The 20900-nt window shown below is 47.5% G+C and overlaps 1 protein-coding gene across 1 annotated transcript in view; it reads left to right on the forward strand.

Moving 5' to 3' along the window:
* The first annotated feature begins 1787 nt into the window (after positions 1-1787).
* The window catches only part of LOC143768232 (uncharacterized), a 28587-nt gene continuing 9474 nt past the window's right edge, over positions 1788-20900 (forward strand). The window contains exons 1-2 of the mRNA XM_077256925.1: positions 1788-1911; positions 8481-8619. The gene's annotated coding sequence lies outside the window, so the exon portion shown is untranslated. The remainder of the gene's footprint in view (positions 1912-8480; positions 8620-20900) is intronic.

Genomic DNA, 20900 nt, shown 5'->3' on the forward strand with positions numbered 1-20900 from the left:
TAGCTGTGCCATATAGTACTCTGCACCATTATTGCCCCATAGCTGTGCCATATAGTGCTCTGCACCATTATTGCCCCATAGCTGTGCCATACAGTGCTCTGCACCATTATTGCCCCATAGCTGTGCCATACAGTGCTCTGCACCGTCCATTATTGCCCCATAGCTGTGCCATACAGTGCTCTGCACCGTCCATTATTGCCCCATAGCTGTGCTGCTGCTGCTGCAATAAAAATAATAAAACACATACTCACCTGTCTTGCTTGCAGCTCCTCGGCGCCATCTTCCCGGCGTCTCTCCGCACTGACTGATCAGGCAGAGGGCGCCGCGCACACTATATGCGTCATCGCGCCCTCTGACCTGCACAGTCAGAGCGGAGAGAGAGACGCCGGGAAGATGGAGACAGCGCCCGGCGTGTGGAACGAGGGAAGGTAAATATGTAATACTTACCTGCTCCCGGCGTCCCGCTCCTTCCCCCTGCCTGTCTTCGGTGCCGCAGCTCTTCCTCTGTCAGCGGTCACCGGCACCGCTTCATTAGAGAAATGAATAGGCGGCTCCACCCCTATGGGAGGTGGAGCAGCCTATTCATTTCTCTAATGAGCGGTCCCACGTGACCGCTCAGGGGGAGAGGCTGCGGCACCCGGAGACCGTGGGACGTGTAGGGGGGGCGACAGGAGCCCCGGAAGCAGGTGAGTATATGACGGTGCTCACCCGCCGACCCAACCACCGATCATGACTCGAGTATAAGCCGAGGGGGCACTTTCAGCCCAAAAATTTGGGCTGAAAATCTCGGCTTATACTCGAGTATATACGGTACTTTATGGGCATAAATATTAAGCCAATTAGGCATTACTCTCTACTATACGGGACCCATTTTTTTCTTGTGAGTTTGAGTTCATTACTCATAGAGTGGCTGCATGAGAATGGATGCAGAGCGAATCCGAGGCCTACAATATGATGCAAACCCCAAGAAAGTGCGTAGAGGTTGGAAACCTGTGGGAGGCGTTAGCAGTTGGATTGCCTTTTTCCTGTCCTCAGTCAGGTGGCGTGCTCCCTGTGATATGCAATGTCCCAGAAACACAACCTTTATTTGACAAAACTGTAACTTTTCTCTCAAAGCTTTACACCCTTTGGAAGCAAGATGCAGGAGCAGTGAGATTGTAGCTTCACAGCATACATCTGTTTGGGGCACAAAGGAGCAGGTCATCCACATACTGGAGTAGGACTACCTCAGCATGTGGAATGATCCAAGCCTGCAAAACAAGTTGCAACGCAGCCGTATACAAGGTTGGAGAGTTGTGAGCCCCCTGCGGTAGCACCATCCACGTATACTGCTGGCCCCTGAAAGTGAAAGCAAAAAGATATTAACAGTCCTGATGTAAATACACAGAGAAGTAAGCATTTGCAAGGTCAATGCAGGTGAAACAAGCTGCAGTTATCGGGATTTGTGACATGATGGTATGTGGGTTTGGTACCACTGGAGTGAGTAACTCAGTGACTGCATTTATAGCCCTACCCTAAGGTCATGGACCATTCTGTAGGTGACCGGCTCCCCTTTCCTACCCTTCTTCTTTACTGGAAATAAGGGAGTGTTTGCTACAGACTTTGTAGGTTTTATGGCCCCAGAAGCAATTAGATCTGTGATATTCTTTCCTATTGCTTCTTCCTGAGCAGCACTTAAAGGGTACTGTCTAACTTGAGGTAGCTTTGCTCCTGGCTTCAATTTAATCATTACAGGAGGAACTGGCATTTGTCCGATATCAGTCTTGGACTTTGCCCATAGCACCTCTGGGACCTGTGCTAGTGACTCATGTTCTACAGGTGGGAAGAGGGAGTCTGAGATGTGCAGGCACACCAGCACTTTGCACAGTGCGGATTCCGGAATTCCAGCTGTCAGCTTAACAGTACCGTCAGGTTTGTACATGACATGTGCTTGTATTGCCTATAAGAAGTCAGAACCTAGCAAATTAACAGGTGACTTGTCACTGATCAGTAGCCGTGCAAGGCAGGTGTGGTCAACTAAACTGAGGGGCAGTGGTTTAGTCAGTTTGCATTCTTGGATCAATCCCTCAAAGCCTTGAGTGTAGAGGGTATCGTCTGATATGTCTGATGATTTGACATGTTCCTGGCGGATTACTGTTTTGGCTGCCCCCGTATCCACCAGGAATGGGATTTTTCTACCATCTGGGAGATGTACTGGGACTACCCCTTGTGGGCTTGGGTGTGTGCGTGCCCTAAGGGGGTAGATGGCTACGGGGTTGCCTGTTTCCTATTGTGGGTTTTGGGTTGAGGCATCCGTCTTGGGCTGAGTCTCTTTTCTGGGTGCCCTGCACTGACGGCTGATGTGCCCCCTTTTCCCACAGTTATAGCACTCCATCTGCCGCCGGTCCCTTCTGGTAGAAGTTGTCCTGTGCCCCTTAACGTCATTGGAAGCATAATGTATCTGTACTGGCTTTGTCTTTTGATCTAATTCCACCCCTTTTGCCTCCCGTACCAATTCTTCTATCTGGCATATTCTCCAGTCGGGCTTAGCTGCCTGGACCTTCTGCCTGAGCTGTTGTTTAAGCCCTGCTATGAATGCCCCATGGAAAAGCTTCCTACCTGCTTCTCCCATGTTTTCATAACCCAAATCTGCGTGTCTCAGTTTCATATTTCCCCAGAACTGTTCTACGGTGTCATTAGGACCTTGTACTATGTCCAGTAGGGAGATTGTGGATTCTCCCACCTTTTTCTAGCACCATGCATGTAGACCTTGTAGGAAGTGTAACCCTGACTCTACAGTTCTGACATACTGTGCGCCCAACTCCCGTTCTAAACTATATGATCTCCCTGCCCTTTTTATTGCCTCCAGAACTGACTCCATTTGTGTGTCCCCATTTTTCCCTCTTAGGACGGACTCTAAGTCTGCTCATGTATATGTGTAGGTATTATTCAGTCCTACCATCCATCTGTAGAAGGCCATGGGTAAGTCATATGGGTCAGGGGCTTTCATTGACCAGTGTCATGTGATCTTTTGGGCTCCATGGTTTGTAGTGGGAGACAGTTGTTGTAGTCATGGGTGCAGTCGAGCGTCTGGGGGTAAATGTTGATGTTGCCACTGCAGCGCCGATTGCGTCCATAGTGTGGAGATTTGGTTGATAGTCTCCGTCATCTAGTGTGTTGGGTGCGCCTAGACTGTCTTCTGATTTTGTCACATTGTGCCCATTGTCTTGTGTCGTAGTGTGAGTGTGGATGACAGGATAAAGTCCTGTTGCCCCGTAGGGTCTCCCGCAGGCAGAACATTGTTCACGCCAGTCGGGGTTTTGCTGTCCACACACACACACCCATCCATCCGGACTTGGTGGAGCAGGAGCCGTGAGATGGGGTTGATATGGCGGAGGCATTTTTGTTTTCTGTCTGAATCTAATCCCTTGCGGTGTTTCTACCTTAACCCAACCTCCTTCTCTCTTTAACTCCTTTGCTACATCTGCCCAAGCCCTTGCCTGTATTAACAACTTATTATCTGTGATCCATCCCATACTCCCTGTTAGAGCTGAGTTCCAAAGGAAAGGATCTAGCTGGTCATTTTTCATCCCCAAACTTTTCAACAACTTTCTAGAGTCCTTCACAGCAACTTTACCTTTCCTTTTCTTTACTATCTCATGGGCGCTGCACCCCTCCCTGTGCTCTTTGCAATCTATGTTCCCCATTGCTGCCTGCTCTCTTTCTTCTTCTGTGTGTTCTCTGGTTTTCCTGACTGACACTGATATTTCAGTGTTCTCTTAACGTGTAGCCTCTATTGTGCCCACTTCTCACTGCCTCTAACTCGTAGCAACTTGCTAACCTACACTTACTTCACAGTGCTGGCGTGCTAACTTCTAAGTCCCCTTTCCGCTTGCTTTCGTAACCTATGCTAAATACTCAGCCAATAGGTGTGCCGACTATGGGGATAATGATTAGTGATTTGGCCCCTTGTGACCGCCGCAGCGTCACTCACTAATCCCACTCAGGCCTCCTGGTATAATCAAGGGCACCTCCTTCAGACTTAATATGGCATACACAGAAACCCTATATATTAACCAGAGAACAAAACTAGCTAACAGCAGGCAGATTAATGTGATCAAAATTATCTCCCGATCTACTAGCACCATCTGGAGAGGGGCAGCTTGTGTGTACAAGGACAGATAGACACAGACGGACTTGACCTCTGACCCAGGATGCCCTGAAGGGTCAACGGAGGGAACTGCAGAGGCCCTATCCCGATTCAACCTGCTTTTTACACCGTATCTCTATCACTCCCCAAGAGGACGTCTCCTCAAGGGTGAATCACACACTCACTCACTCTTCAGTCATATGCTAGACATATAACAGGACATATAACAAGGATAGCAGCACATAAAATTGACCAATCAAATTTGCCTTTCGAGTATCACTTAGGATATTCTATGGTTCTTTGCCAAACAATATGGGCTGGCCTTTATAGAAAGACCTGACTATAACATACCTAGAGCTCGGCTGCAGATTAAGAGACAGGTGGAGACACAGAGAGAGTTTGTAAGAAACTAATGGTTCTAACCTTCCCGGGATTGTCTGTGTGGCCTTGCTCTCAGGTCTGCGGCTTGCCGGGCTTCAGATATTGGCGGTCTTCCGTCTTGGCCAGCCCACCCAAAGGGACGCCAAAATGTTAGGTTGGTCTGCAAGTCAGACCCTCAGGGATATTGGATGGCTGCCAAATGTGAGGATGCTTAAGCATTGATGGACAGAGACAGTCGTAATCTGTTCAGATGCCAAAAATTTAATACTTCTGGACATTCAGTTATATACACTTTTGAGTAGGCGTATACATTATGTTCGTGCGCAAATCAGCTGTTTATTACATATGAGATCATTCTTAATTCATCAGTTTATTCCTTATAAGGAGAGAACTGTGGACAGATATGTGGTGAGAGAGGTCCTAAGTCTCATCTGATTAACCTCACCTTCGTCAGCAATTCTAATTGGTAATCAATAGTCAGCAGAATAACTTAGCAAAGCTTGGACATGTTCAGACATATTCTGTTAGAGAAATATATGAATATGTGTATGAATTATACGAATGTATTAAGATGATCCCTGATTTCCCCATCAACCCCCATAGGCAGACCCTGTAGTATAAGGCAGCACCCCATAGGCAGACCCTGTACTATAAGGCAGCACCCCATAGGCAGACCCTGTAGTATAAGGCAGCATCCCATAGGCAGACCCTGTAGTATAAGGCAGCACCCCATAGGCAGACCCTGTTGTATAAAGCAGCACCTACATAGGCAGACCCTGTAGTATAAAGCAGCACCCCATAGGCAGACCCTGTAGTATAAGGCAGACTCCCATAGGCAGACCCTGTAGTATAAGGCAGCACCCCCATGGGCAGACCCAGTAGCATAAAGATCACCCCCATAGGCAGACCCTGTAAAATAAGGCAGCCCCAATAAAAAAAACTGTAAATACTAACCTCTTCCTCCTTGTTCCTGCGGTGCTCCGAGCTCCCGCTCATCTGACAGTGGGCGCCGGGTAGTGACGTCATCGCGCCCGCTGTCAAGGTTGGCAATGTCAGATGCTGACAGGGAGATGATGGCAGAAGGAGCGTAGCGCTCCTTCCCTCATCAATGCGGTCAACTGTATTGGCTAAATGCCAAAACAGCTGACCTAGCGGTGATGGGTGGGAGGCCCACTGCTGGCAACGGGCCCCTCACTGCCTGCTCAGGGGCCCCATAGTGGCAGAGCAGGGAGAAAGATTCTGCCTGCTCTGCCGCAGAATGTAATTGTATTGGCGCATGCAGTTACAGTAGCGTAGCTCCAGGTGGGCCCCCTCTGAGCACCGAGCCCGGGGCGATGGTCCCCTCTGCCCCCCTGGTAGCTACGCTACTGAGCCCATCCCTAGCATAGAACCTGTAGCTAACTAAGAAGTTGGCCCAGTTCTCCAGGAACCCAAACCCCTCCTTCCTACACTAATTCCTGAGTCACTTATTTATCTCCTTAATTTCCCTTTGCCTCTGGCGTGGCACGTGGTACAGTCAGTATTTCTGAGAATACCACCTTGGAGGTCCTTGCTTTAAGGACCTTCCACCTACCTCTAACTTTGTCATTTGTGCCAATGTGCACCATGACCACTGGGTCCTCACCAGCCCATCCCAGTAATCGGTCCACCCGATTAGCGATGTGTTAAGACTCGAGCGCCAGGTAGGCAGTACACCGTTCGACGATTCCTGTCTTTGTGACAGATTGCCCTATCTGCTCCTCTAATAATTGAGTCCCCCACTACCAGCACCTGTCTGGCCTGCCCTGCTCTCCTATTTCCCTCCATACTGGAGCAGACACTCCTCCGGCTTTCAGAGGACATGCCTGGCTGCAGTAGTGCTACCCCTGTAGGGGGACCCCCCTCATCTGCCAACTTAGCAAACGTATTGGGGTGTACAGATCAGGACTAGCCTCCCTGGCACTCTTTCCTCTACCCGGCCTTCTGTCACCCAGCTTGCCGCTCCACTGTCCTGCAGCTCCATCCTACCATCCCCCCTCATCTGTCCCATTGAACTCAGTGAGCAGCAGACTCCTCTCCATAATGTCTATGGATCTCAGTGTTGCCAGCTGCACATTTAGATTCAGAATCCGGGCTTCCAAATGCTCAACGTGCTCACATCTCGCACAGCAGTATGCACCCTCGCCCGGCTGATCAAGGACTGCTTACATGTGGCCAGATGTGCACTGGATGGCATTAACAATAGTGGAGCACATTTCCTAATGGGGATTCCACCAGACAGAAACGTTAAAAAGAAATTTAGAATATTAATAAAATGCAAAAAGCAATTCAGTAATTCCTCCCTTGTAAACTCCCTGAATCCAAAGTCACTAAATCACAAGACACACATTTACTTCAGTTCGCACTTACACTCCGGTCACACTCAGCTCGTTCACACTCGCTAACAAAGAAGAATTAAAGAGATTTTTTTTCCCCTTTAGCAGCAATCCAACCTACAGCTCAATGACTTCTGTACACCTCGTACATCCGTACACACACGGCTCCACTCCGTACACACACGGCTCCGCTCCGTACACCTTGTACAGACACGGCTCTGCTACATCCACACTGTAAACCCCTCCTGACCCAAACACAAACTTCCCCTCATCCAGCACAGCAGAGTCCTACATACACTGAGGCCCCTGATCATGTGACCCCTGACTCCTCCCCTCCTGTGACCTCATCACAGGTCCTGTGTGCACAGAGCAGCCATATAGGTGGAGTGCGGCTCTGCGGGTGGAGGTAGGTGCTGCAGGCTCCATTATTCTCTATGTGGAGTGCGGCTCTGCGGGTGGAGGTCGGTGCTGCAGGCTCCATTATTCTCTATGTGGAGTGCGGCTCTGCGGGTGGAGGTCGGTGCTGGAGGCTCCATTATTCTCTATGTGGAGTGCGGCTCTGCGGGTGGAGGTCGGTGCTGGAGGCTCCATTATTCTCTATGTGGAGTGCGGCTCTGCGGGTGGAGGTCGGGGGTGGAGGTCGGTGCTGGAGGCTCCATTATTCTCTATGTGGAGTGCGGTGCTGGAGGCTCCATTAATCTCTATGTGGAGTGCGGCTCTGCGGGTGGAGGTCGGTGCTGGAGGCTTCATTATTCTCTATGTGGAGTGCGGTGCTGGAGGCTCCATTAATCTCTATGTGGAGTGTGGGTGGAGGTCGGTGCTGGAGGCTCCATTATTCTCTATGTGGAGTGCGGCTCTGCGGGTGGAGGTCGGTGCTGGAGGCTCCATTATTCTCTATGTGGAGTGCGGCTCTGCGGCTGGAGGTCGGTGCTGGAGGCTCCATTATTCTCTATGTGGAGTGCGGCTCTGCGGGTGGAGGTCGGTGCTGGAGGCTCCATTATTCTCTATGTGGAGTGCGGCTCTGCGGGTGGAGGTCGGGGGTGGAGGTCGGTGCTGGAGGCTCCATTATTCTCTATGTGGAGTGCGGCTCTGCGGGTGGAGGTCGGTGCTGGGGGCTCCATTATTCTCTATGTGGAGTGTGGCTCTGCAGGTGGAGGTCGGTGCTGGGGGCTCCATTATTCTCTATGTGGAGTGTGGCTCTGCAGGTGGAGGTCGGTGCTGGGGGCTCCATTATTCTCTATGTGGAGTGCGGCTCTGTGGGTTGAGGTAGGTGCTGTCAGGGAGAGGCTAGGTGAGTGAGAGCTAATAACCCGGGCTCCTGCAATTTCCCTAAAACTAGGGAAATCCTGACTGACCCTCTACCTGAAGTTTACACTGATGGTGTGCATGTTCAGGCCTCGAACCTCACCCTAACTCCTGAGCTCAGCCCTAGGCTGAAACCTCCACCCACCACCCAGTGAAGAGGTAATACTTAAATACCCACAGTTAGCACAGACAAGGATAAAGGAAAATATACACCACGCCGCAGACACTCAGGATTACACTATAAATGTGCAGGGCAAAATAAACACAAATATAGGAAGGAGTAAATAAGACAAAGGAAAATACACCACCAGCAACGAATCTCCAACCACCAGCTCTCCACTCCAGACCGAGATAACAACGCAAGACAGAAGCTATAATCGGCGACGCCCAATGATCAGGAGAACTATTTAAAGGCCATGGAAATGGCCCAACTTCCAATCCGAGGATCAGGTAAATTAACCCCGGAACAGCTAGAGAAAATCTAGCAGACGCCAATGAGTAAGTAGTGGTCATAAGTGGAATTACCGCTGTCTGTCGGACGACCTGGTCTGAACAGCGTCCGACATGACAGTACCCCGCCTTCTACGAGGGACCCCAGGGCCCTCACGGCTTATAGGACCCGGCTTGTCCGAATGACGGCGGTGAAACACCCTGACCAGCCGGTCAGCATGAACGTCCGAGGCTGGTACCCAGGACCTCTCCTCAGGCCCATAACCACGCCAGTGTACCAAGTACTGTAAAGTGTGACGCACTACACGAGAGTCAACCACCTTGGAGACTTCAAACTCCAAATTACCATCCACCAAGACTGGAGGTGGCATAGGCGCCACGTCCACAGAACCCACCACCTTCTTTAGAAGAGACCTGTGGAACACGTTGTGTATCTTATACACCGTAGGGAGCTCCAATCGGTACGCAACTGGGTTAATGACGGCGGTGACCCTAAATGGACCAATAAACCGTGGACCCAATTTAAGGGATGGTATTTTGAGTCTTATGTTTTTTTGTGGATAACCACACCCAGTCATCCACACTCAGGTCCGGACCTGGCACACGCCTACTGTCAGCCACACGTTTGTACCTAGCACCCACACTCAACAGGCGCTGTTTAACTCTCCTCCAGACTGATGACAATTGTGTTCCTAACTGGTCCTCCTCCGGAACGCCGGAAGAGCCCCTCTGACTCAAGGTACAAAATTGAGGATGTAGCCCGTACACACACAAAAACGGAGACTCCCCAGACGACTCCTGGCGGTGATTATTGATGGCAAACTCAGCCAAAGGAAGAAAGGTAGACCACTCCTCCTGGTTATCAGAGACAAAGCAGCGTAAGTACTGTTCCAAATTTTGGTTCATACGCTCAGTCTGACCATTTGACTGAGGATGAAACGCCGAAGAATGAGACAACTTGATCCCCAGCCGTGAGCAAAATGCTCTCCAAAATTTTGCCACAAACTGAGACCCCCTATCAGACACTATGTCAGATGGAACCCCATGAAGTCTGACCACCTCCTGCACAAATACCTGAGCCAGAGTCTTAGCGTTAGGCAACGCAGGCACAGACACAAAGTGCGACATTTTAGAAAAACGATCAACAATCACCAAGATGACCGTGTTTCCAACTGATGAGGGCAAATCAGTGATGAAATCCATGGAGATTTCCGTCCATGGCTTACTAGGTACCTCAAGAGGAAGTAGTATGCCAACAGGACGGGAGCGGGGCGTCTTAGCCCTAGCGCAAGTGGTACAAGCTGACACGTATGAGACCACGTCCTGTCGGATCTTGGGCCACGAAAACCGACGTGACACCAACTCCAAGGTACCTCTAACCCCTGGGTGACCAGCCAGGACGGCATCATGATGCTCCGCCAAAACCTTTAGGCAGAGATGAAGCGGAACAAAAGATTTGTTGACGGGAAGCTCAGATGGTACCTCCTCCTGAGCCTCGGCAATCTCAGCCTCAACCTCGGTAGTGAGAGCCGAAACCACAACACCCTTTTGGAGGATGGGTACTGGATCCTCCCGAGGTTCTCCCCCTGGAAAACACCTGGACAGAGCATCTGCCTTAGTGTTTTTAGACCCCGGTCTGTAAGTGACCACAAAATTGAACCGCGTGAAAAACAATGCCCAGCGAGCCTGTCTGGGGGACAAACGCTTGGCTGACTCCAAATACAGCAGATTCTTATGATCGGTAATAAGTTACCTGATGGACCGACCCCTCCAAGAAGTGTCGCCATTCCTCAAAGGCCAACTTAATTGCCAACAACTCCCTGTTGCCGATATCGTAGTTGCGTTCGGCGGATGACAGTTTCTTGGAGAAATAGGCGCACGGACGTAAACCACTCAAAGATGAGCCTTGAGATAGTACCGCCCCCACACCAACCTCAGACGCATCGACTTCCACAACAAATGGTTTAGATACGTCTGGCTGCACAAGAATGGGGGCTGAAACAAAACTGTTCTTAAGAAATTCAAATGCGCGCACAGCAGCCTCAGGCCAAACAGAGAAATTGGTACCCTTTTTAGTCATGTCAGTTAGCGGTTTAGCATTTATGGAAAAATCCTTGATAGATTTCCTATAGTAGTTAGAAAACCCAAGGAACCGCTGAAGTGCTTTCAGGTTATCAGGACGTTCCCAATGCAGCACCGCCTGTACCTTAGCGGCGTCCATTTTAAAACCAGAAGCAGACACAATATAACCTAAGAAAGGCAACTCTTGAACAGAAAATACACATTTCTCAAGTTTAGCATACAGCTTATTCTCTCTGAGAAGCTGTAAAACCTGCCTGACATGATCTAAATGAGCCTCACGGTCGCAAGAATATATGAGAATGTCATCTAGGTACACGATAACGAATTTCCCCAAAACATGCGAGAACACATCATTGATGAAATGTACATTTAAAATTTACAGGTACATTTAAATAATGCAAACGGTTCCAGCACGGGAGTTGAGTATAGGGTTTATTATTATAATCGGGGCCAAACATATTAATCAAGAAGGGGTTGTCCTATTGGACGCTGCCTCTGGCCCGGCCTAATAGACCGTCATACATTTCAGGCCCAGACACCATTATTAGGCATGTAAGTATCGTAGTAACTAGGCCGCCCCATACTATCGAGTACTTTGGGTCAGAGGGCATTCAGCCAAACTCCGTCACATCTTAGATGCCATGTTTGATTTTGGCAGCAGCAAGTGGTTAAACTACCAGGGCTTCGTTGTAGCCGCCCCTGTGCAATCCCTGCAGTGTAAATCTATGTTCTGGGGCCCAAAAGAGTAAAACAAATGTTTAGCGTGTCAAAAAAAATAATTTTTAGTATCTGGGTTTTTTTTCCCCTGTAATATAGGAAAGCCTAAGGCCAGAAATAAATCCCATAAAACACTGTACATGGAGACTTTGGGATCAGATAATTTCTGTCCGCTGTGTTTGTGCAAACAAAAAAGCTTTTTGTCATGATCCGTGCCAGGGTTTAATCCTGTCTGCCCTTTTTCTGGGGGGATCATGTCAAGTTAACTTTGCTCTGCCTCATTCTGGGTTCAGGTTTGCTATTTAGCTCCCATGCATCCTGCTGGCGGTGTCAGCTATAGTTCTGCCTTCGGCGTGTGAACCTGACTCTGGTAGCTCTTGGTTTGTCCTGCTGTGATCCCTGACTTGCCCCGTGTCTGTTGACTCCCTCTGTCTGCCCTTTTTCCAGCGTTTCGGTTTTGATACTCTGGTTTCTGACTTAGCTTGTATTCAGACTCTCTTCTGCCTCCTGTCTTATCCGCTTCTGACCGTTGCTGAAACTCCTGGCTTGTTCCTGACCACGTGTATTGCTGATCTCTTTAGTACTTCTGCCTATTGTTGTTTTTTGACTCGGCTTGTTGGACCACTCTCTCGGCACTTGGTGGTGCCTATGCTGCTGCTCTGCAGTGCTTCTCTGTGTACGCAGTCTCACTTCCCTCTCAAGCTCCCTCTGGTGGAGGTTGCGTTATACTGCACTGCAGCAGCATGACACTTTTTATAAAAGCCTCAAACTTCTGTGTGTGACTCAGACATGAGATCTAATGTGCTAGAAGATTACAGTGCGGGGAATCGGGAATCATTCATATAGACGGCCGGTGGTGATGGGGTCAGTGACGGACTCTGGACAAATATATTTCTAGAGCCGTAGTAGAAGATGATGTCATTCTCATCAAGAAGTAGTTATTTCTCCTGTCACGTAATGAATATCTCCTGCAGTATTGCTAATGCCGATTCCAGTTTTGGTAAATGAGACGAGAATTAGCGTTATGGAAGAGGAGTCTATAAGCAACGTATTCAGCTACCGACTCCGAGGAAGAAACTGCTTGTTGTCTGCGGCCTAAAATACACTGCTCAAAAAAATAAAGGGAACACTTAAACAACAGACTATAACTACAAGTAAATCAAACTTCTGTGAAATCAAACTGTCCACTTGGGAAGCAACACTGTTTGACAACCAATTTCACATGCTGTTGTGCAAATAGAATAGACAACAGCTGGACATTATTTGCAATTATCAAGACACAATAAAGGAGTGGTTCTGCAGGTGGGGACCACAGACCACATCTCTGTACCAATGCTATCTGGCTGATGTTTTGGTCACTTTTGAATGTTGGTTGTGCTTACACACTCATGGTAGCAAGAGACGAACTCTACAACCCACATAAGTGGCTCAGGTAGTGCAGCTCATCCAGGATTGCACATCAATGTGAGCTGTGGCAAGAAGTTTTGCTGTGTCTCAGCGTAGTGTCCAGAGGCTGGAGGCGCTAGCAGGAGACAGGCCAGTACACCAGGAGATGTGGAAGGGGCTCAGCCTTTGTGCAAGGAGGAACAGGAGGAGCCCTGCAAAATGACCTCCAGCAGGCCACAAATGTGCATGTGTCTGCACAAACGGCTATAAACCGACTCCATGAAGATGATCTGAGTGACCAATGTCCAAAGATGGGGGTTGTGCTCACAGAAAAAAATTCACTGTGTAAAAACTGTAGTTAAAAAAAAATTACGGTACCATTTAATTACGTCTTAACGCAGTAAGGTGATATTAAGGACTACTACCACCATTTAAAAGATAACAGGAGGCGCCTGTGCCCACTAAACTGAACTGTTCCTACCTACCAGCGGAGGTTGGCATCCTACAGTTGCACAATGGCACCCCCGCTCCCCATCGACTGTCCCTCCTACCCCTATCCAGCCCTGTGGGATGGGGAAAGAAATAGGAGAGATAATGAAATGAGTTTGTTTGGACAGTATACCACAATTATAGTGGGGGGGATTGATCTTACTTTTTTATTATTACTGCCCAAATTTGAATGTGGGGTAGTAAACCACGTGAGTGAAAATATATTTAGATTTTCACGTACCCAAGATAAAGGGAGTTGTAAAAGATAATATAGACTTGGTGAGGGGCAAAAATGAATTGAAGGGGCCTTACCCTTATCTATCTCCTGCCTATCAGCGGAGGTTGGCACCCTATATGATATTTACGATTTTGTTGGTGCCACCGCTCCAGACGGCTGTCCCTCCTAACCCTAAGACCATAAGATCATTTCCATATGAGGGGCAGTGAAGGGGTGAAGTCTAACAATGATGGCAATGATATGTTAGACTCAACAGTTTACTATCCAAAATTAACATACAAGTGAGCTCTAACTAATAAATGATCAATATAGTTCCGCTTCCTCATATAGGGCAAATAGTTATACTGTCTGAGTAGGAACTAAACAGTTGGCCAATGTCATATATAAATATCATAGCCTGCATAAATATTGCACGATCCCAGGGCATTCACCCCTTAACCCCAAGGGTGGTTTGCATGTTAATGACCGGGCCAATTTTTACAATTCTGACCACTGTTCATTTATGAGGTTATTACTCTGGAACGCTTCAATTATCTGTGGAAATTTTTTTTCCAACTTTGAATTTTCATGCCCTTAAATCACAGAGATATGTCACACACAAAATAAGTAACATTTCCCACATGTCTACTTTACATCAGCACAATTTTGGAACCAAAATTTTTTTTTGTTTTGTTAGGGAGTTATAAGGGTTGACCAGCAATTTCTCATTTTTACAACACCATTTTTTTTTTTTTAGGGACCATATTACATTTGAAGTCACTTTGAGGGATCGATATAATAGAAAATACCCAAGTGTGACATGCAGCGCCCCAGAGTCCTGGTCGTTGCAGTAATGTCGCTCTTCCATCAGGGGGAGTGATATTACGTCTGATGGTACTAAAGGAGTTCACCTGACCAGGTATCACAGTCACACACTACACTTCACACTCCAACAATCAGGGGGAGTAAAGGGTTCTATCTATTAGGCCACTCCTTACACTCGGGTAAAACTGGGGGTTGGATAGGAAGTTAGAGAGAAGCTGCCTGGGTGAGACCCAGAGAAGACCTGTCAGGCAGACAGGGAGAGAAGGAGGAACATCTGAGCTGCAGACAGAGGTCCCTGTCAGGTGGGATCCTGACAGAGACATAGCAAGAGATAGAACATTACGGAGCTGCGCCTGCACCTCATTGCGGCAGCATCCTAACAAAGGACAAGAAGCGAAGTATATTGTGGAGAAGTGAGAAACGAGATCACAGCACAAGGAGTTAATACCAGGAGGAGTCCTGCCTTAAGATCGGCAACATCCTTCTGAGGCGCGTAGCCGGTGGCCGGAACACCGAGGGAGTAATTGGCTCTACGCATTACTTCAAACAATGGCAGGACAGTTAACTCCAAGTTGGCTGCCCAACCTTTAACCTAATGAAGACAACGGAGGCAAATTGTGGGAGAGGGGTGTCACTAGGGTCCCTATAAAATAGCTCCAGGCCTACCCCATCATACGGGTCGTCCTATCCATACCATCTGGGTGACGGGGAGAGAGAGAAACAGAAATATACACGACAGTTGTGAGGACTATCCCGTGGTGCTCAGCAGGGAGGTACTACAACACACAGGCGCTAGTATGAAGGCTACTGATTTCCACCTGCAAAGGGAACTCTGGATGTGCCTTCGGACCGGCCAGACTCAGCCAGCCCTGTGAACGGTACTCTGGACTGTGGACGCTGAAGTCTTCAGTAAAAGGTAAAGAGACTGCAACCTTTGTGTCCTCGTCGTGCCTTACAACACCCACCATTACCACCTTACTCATCAAGGGAAGCCCTGGGGACATACTTCACCTGTGGGAAGGTATAACATCTAGCTGCCATTCCATCACCCCAGCGGACCCCTAGCAGCATCGGTCACCCTGACCGAATACCACAGGTGGCGTCACAAACACTTGACAAACTATACCTTTAATTGGGCGCTCCTTAGCAGGGCCACGGACCGGGTCGGGCCACTGTGACATCCCCAGAACCGAGACAGAGGGACCCGGTACCGAGTACCCCACTGCCCTACACCTGGGGGCGATCCATGACACCATTCTAAAAAACTGCACTCCTCAAGATGCTCAAAACCACATTCAAGAAGTTTATTAACCCTTCAGGTGTTTCACAGGAATATTTGGAATGTTTAAAAAAAAAATAAAAAATGAACATTTCACTTTTTCACACAAAATTTACTTCAGATCCAATTTGTTTTATTTTACCAAGGGTAACAGCAGAAATTGGACCCCAAAAGTTGTACAATTTGTCCTGAGTATGCTGATACCCCATGTGTGGGGGTAAACTACTGTTGGGCTCATGGCAGAGCTCGGAAGGGAAGGAGTGCCATTTGGAATGCAGACTTTGATGGCATGGTCTGCAGGCGTCACGTTGCGTTTGCAGAGCCCCTCATGTACCTAAACAGTAGAAACCCCCCACAAGTGACCCCATATTGGAAACTAGACCCCCAAAGGAACTTATCTAGATGTGTTGTGAGAACTTTGAACCCCCAAGTTTTTCACTACAGTTTATAATGCAGAGCCATGAAAATAAAAAATCTTTTCCCACAAAAATGAATTTTAGCCCCCAAATTTTTATTTTCCTAAGGGTAACTAGAGAAATTGGACCCCAATAGTTGTTGTCCAAGTTGTCCTGAATATGCTGCTACCCCATATATTGGGATAAACCCCTGTTTGGGCCTACAAGTGAGCTTGGAAGGGAAGGAGCATTGTTTTACTTTTTCAACGCAGAATTGGCTGGAATTGAGATCGGATGCCATGTTGCTTTTGGAGAGCCCCTGATGTGTCTAAACAGAGGAAACCTCCCAATTGTAACTCTAACCCTAACCCGAACACACCCCTAACCCTAATCCCAACCCTAACCACACCCCTAACCTCAATACACCCTTAACCCCAACACACCCCTAACCCTAATCTCAACCATAATCCTAAGCACACCTAACCCCGACACACCCCTAACCCTAATCCCAACCGTAAATGTAATCCCAACCCTAACTTTAGCCCCAACCCTTACTTTAGCCCTAACCCTAATGGGAAAATTAATACGGTACATTTTTTTTATTTTATTATTTTTCCCTAACTAAGGTGATGATAAAGGGGGGTTTGATTTACTATTTATAGCGGGTTTTTATATTTGGCAGCTGTCACACACTAAAAGACGCTTTTTATTGCAAAAAATAGTTTTTGCGTCACCACATTTTGGAAGCTATAATTTTTCCATATTTTGGTCAACAGAGTCACGTGAGGTCTTGTTTTTTTCTGAACAAGTTGATGTTTTTATTGGTACCAATTTTCGGGCACGTGACTTTTTTGATCGCTTTTTATTCTGATTTTTGTGAGGCAGCATGAACAAAAACCAGCAATTCATGAATTTCTTTTTTGGAGGTGTGCCTACCGTTCTGCGTTTGGTAAAATTGATAAAGCAGTTTTATTCTTCGGGTCAGTACGATTACAGCGATATCTCATTTATATCTTTTTTTTTTATGTTTTGGCGCTTTTATACAATAAAAACAATTTTATATATAAAATAATTTTTGCATCACTTTATTCTGAGGGCTATAGCTTTTTATTTGTTTCGCTAATGACGCTGTATGGTGGCTCGATTTTTGGCAGGACAAGATGACGTTTTCAGCAGTACTATGTTTATTTATATCTGTCTTTTTAACCGCGTGTTTTTCCACTTTGTTAGGCGGTTTTTTTTTTAAACTTTTTTTACTTTGCCCCACGGGGGGACATCACTATATATTATCAGATCGCTGATCTGACACTTTGCTCACAAGCCAACCTCCCTGCAGGACCCGGAAGGACCCCCTCGGCCATCTTGGATCCGCAGTGAGGATTACGAAGGAGACCCTTGGAACAGCGCGATCACATCGCATTGTTCCGAGGGTCTCAGGGAAGCACGCAGGGAGCCCCATCCCTGCGCGATGCTTCCCTATGCCACCGGAACGCTGTGATCATGTTTGATCGCAGTGTTTCGGGGGTTAAAGTGCCAGGAGCGGTCACAGTGCCGGATGTCAGCTGTGATAATCGGCTGACACTCGGCTGTGATTAACCGTGCTCCCCCTGTGAGTGCGGCTGATCGGGTATGACATACTATCCCGTCCATGGGAATTAAAGGGACTCTGTCACCTGAATTTGGAGGGAACAATCTTCAGCCATAGGGGTGGGGTTTTCGGGTGTTTGATTCACCCTTTCCTTACCCGCTGGCTGCATGCTGGCTGCAATATTGGATTGAAGTTCATTCTCTGTCCTCTGTAGTACATGACCAAAACCACAACAATAAGCAGCATGGCAAAAAATAAGGTTGTTCAAAATCCAAACTATCTATGCCACAAATGACCACATAGAGGGACTAGTCGCTAACTAATATAACACAGAGAGATTATGGATCTCAAGGACCCCAAAAAAACGACCATATGCCCAAACAAAGATGTATAAAGGGTTTAAATTTTATTATTTGTAAATATACATCACATTAATACGACACAGGTGACGTTAGGTGCTGCAAGATGTGCATGAACACCACAAGGAGCATACCAAGGGCGCACGGAGCCAGGAAACACAAACCCATCCATATAGAAATAATCAGCAGGGGGTAAAAAGTGCCTCAAATTATAATACATACAAACACCCTGCTGAAACTAAGGTAGTTTCATCTTGCCTATATAAACAGCAACCCAAAGGTCCGGGTATTGGAAAAAGCAGTCAACAAATGCCCATTACCTTTCTAGTAGCAAGAGTGGGTGAGACTCAGAGGAAGGTGAACTACCGAAACGTGCGTCGGGGAGGGCGCACGGACCCCGGACACATCTCACCCACTCTTGCTACTAGAAAGGTAATGGGCATTTGTTGACTGCTTTTTCCAATACCCGGACCTTTGGGTTGCTGTTTATATAGGCAAGATGAAACTACCTTAGTTTCAGCAGGGTGTTTGTATGTATTATAATTTGAGGCACTTTTTACCCCCTGCTGATTATTTCTATATGGATGGGTTTGTGTTTCCTGGCTCCGTGCGCCCTTGGTATGCTCCTTGTGGTGTTCATGCACATCTTGCAGCACCTAACGTCACCTGTGTCGTATTAATGTGATGTATATTTACAAATAATAAAATTTAAACCCTTTATACATCTTTGTTTGGGCATATGGTCGTTTTTTTTGGGTCCTTGAGATCCATAATCTCCCTCTGTAGTACATGCCTGCACAAGGCAATCTTGCCTTACGCAGGCGTGTACTATGGAGGACAGTCCCTTTAAGTCCCAGGTCACATGGACGGGACAGTACGTCCGATGGCAGAAAGGGGTTAAGCAATAAGCCCAAAAATATTCAAAACCAGATAAGGCTCAGCTGCATGTTAAAGAACAGTGAAATTCAGGAGAAGAAAAGAGTAACCCGGTTTTTTTTTAAAAGTATATAAAGAGTTTTTATTTAATAAGTATATGACACCATAACACACAATATACAATAGATAGCAGGAGAAGACCCCAGGAGAGGGAACACAGGACTCCCAAACAGACGTGCCCGGCTACCAGGTGCTAAGCACATTGTGGTTTCAAAACATGGCATAAAGTGCACAGTGCAAGACCAAAGCCGCATCCAGGCAGCATTGAATATGTAGCCGCATGCGTCGCTGCGCAAAACTATGGCGGTAACTATCCCCTCAGGGTATAATGCTTACCGGGCAGTCGGCGTGGGGAAGTCCTGGGTCGGGTGTGCGGATCCCGACGCGCGTTTCGCGGGTGACAAGCCCCGCTTTCTCAAGGGAATAACATGTTAAAGAACAGGTACATGTCATCAAATCAAGAAGTTATGGGAAAAAAAAACCAAACCTCAGAGCTCTGAAACACACAAACTACTTAGCTGCTGAAGAAATTGCTATGACCGGCACAATAGCAGGGTTTGGAGTTCAGATACATAAGGAAACGATACCCCTTCATAGTGTGCTGCATGATACGGTGCATGTTCATCCATGTTGCTATTGTGCCGGTCTTAGCAATCTCTTCAATCACTATAATTGTGGTATACTGTCCAAACAAACGCTCATTTCAATATTTCTACTCCTATTCCTTTCCCCATCCCACAGGGCTGGATAGGGGTAGGAGGGACAGTCGCAAGTGATCGGGGGTGCCATTGCACAGGTGTAGGGTGCCAACCTCCGCTGGTAGGTAGGAACAGTTCAGTTTAGTGATGGGTACAGGCACCTCCTGGTATCTTTAAAATGGTGGTAGTGGTTCTTGTTATCACCTTACTGCGTTAAGACGTAATTAAAGGTAATTTTTTAAGTACAGTTTTTACACGGTGAATTTCTTTGTTCAATTTTTCTGTACTGGAACAATCTTATTCTAGCTGTGATTTCCTCATGGGTTGTGCTCACAGCCCAACACAGTGCAGGAAGATTGGCGTTTGCCACAGAAGACCAGGATTGGCAAATTCGCCACTGGTGCCCTGTGCTCTTCACAGATGAAAGCAGGTTCACACTGAGCACATGTGACAGACGTGACGGAGTGTAGAGCCGCCGTGGAGAGCGATCTGCTGCCTGCAACATCCTTCAGCATGACCGGTTTGGCAGTGGGTCAGTAATGGTGTGGGGTGGCATTCCTTTGGAGGGCCACATAGCCCTCTATGTGCTCGCCAGAGGTAGCCTGACTGTCATTAGGTACCGAGATGAGATCCTCAGACCCCTTGTGAGACCATATGCTGATACAGTTGTCCCTGGGTTCCTCCTAATGCAGGACAATGTCAGACCTCATGTGTTTGGAGTGTGTCAGCAGTTCCTGCAAGATGAAGGCATTGAAGCTACGGACTGGCCTGCCCGTTCCCCAGACCTGAATCCGATTGAACACATCTGGGACATCATGTCTCACACCATCCATCAACGTCACGTTGCACAACAGACTGTTCAGGAGTTGGCGGATGCTTTAGTCCAGGTCTGGGAGGAGATCCCTCAGGAGACCATTCGCCGCCTCATCAGAAGTATGCCCAGGCTTGTAGGGAGGTCATACAGGCACAAGGAGGCAACACACTCACACACAACTGAACATCATTTCCTTGTCTTGAGGCATTTCCACTGAAGTTGGATCAGCCTGTAATTTGACTTTCCACTTTGATTTTGAGTATCATTCCAAATCCAGGCCTCCATGGGATTCATTTTGATTTACATTGATCATTTTTATGTTTTATTGTTCTCAACACATTCCACTATGTAACGCATACAAATTTGCAACTTAAATATTTCATTCAGTGATATCTAGGATGTGGTGTTCCCTTTATTTTTTTGAGCCGTGTATATAGGTTTTATTAGTAGATGTAAAGAAGAAAACTAAATACTGTAAAATAATCACTCATGTGTT

The sequence above is a fragment of the Ranitomeya variabilis genome, chromosome 4, assembly GCF_051348905.1.
Source record: "Ranitomeya variabilis isolate aRanVar5 chromosome 4, aRanVar5.hap1, whole genome shotgun sequence".
Lineage (NCBI taxonomy): Eukaryota > Metazoa > Chordata > Amphibia > Anura > Dendrobatidae > Ranitomeya > Ranitomeya variabilis.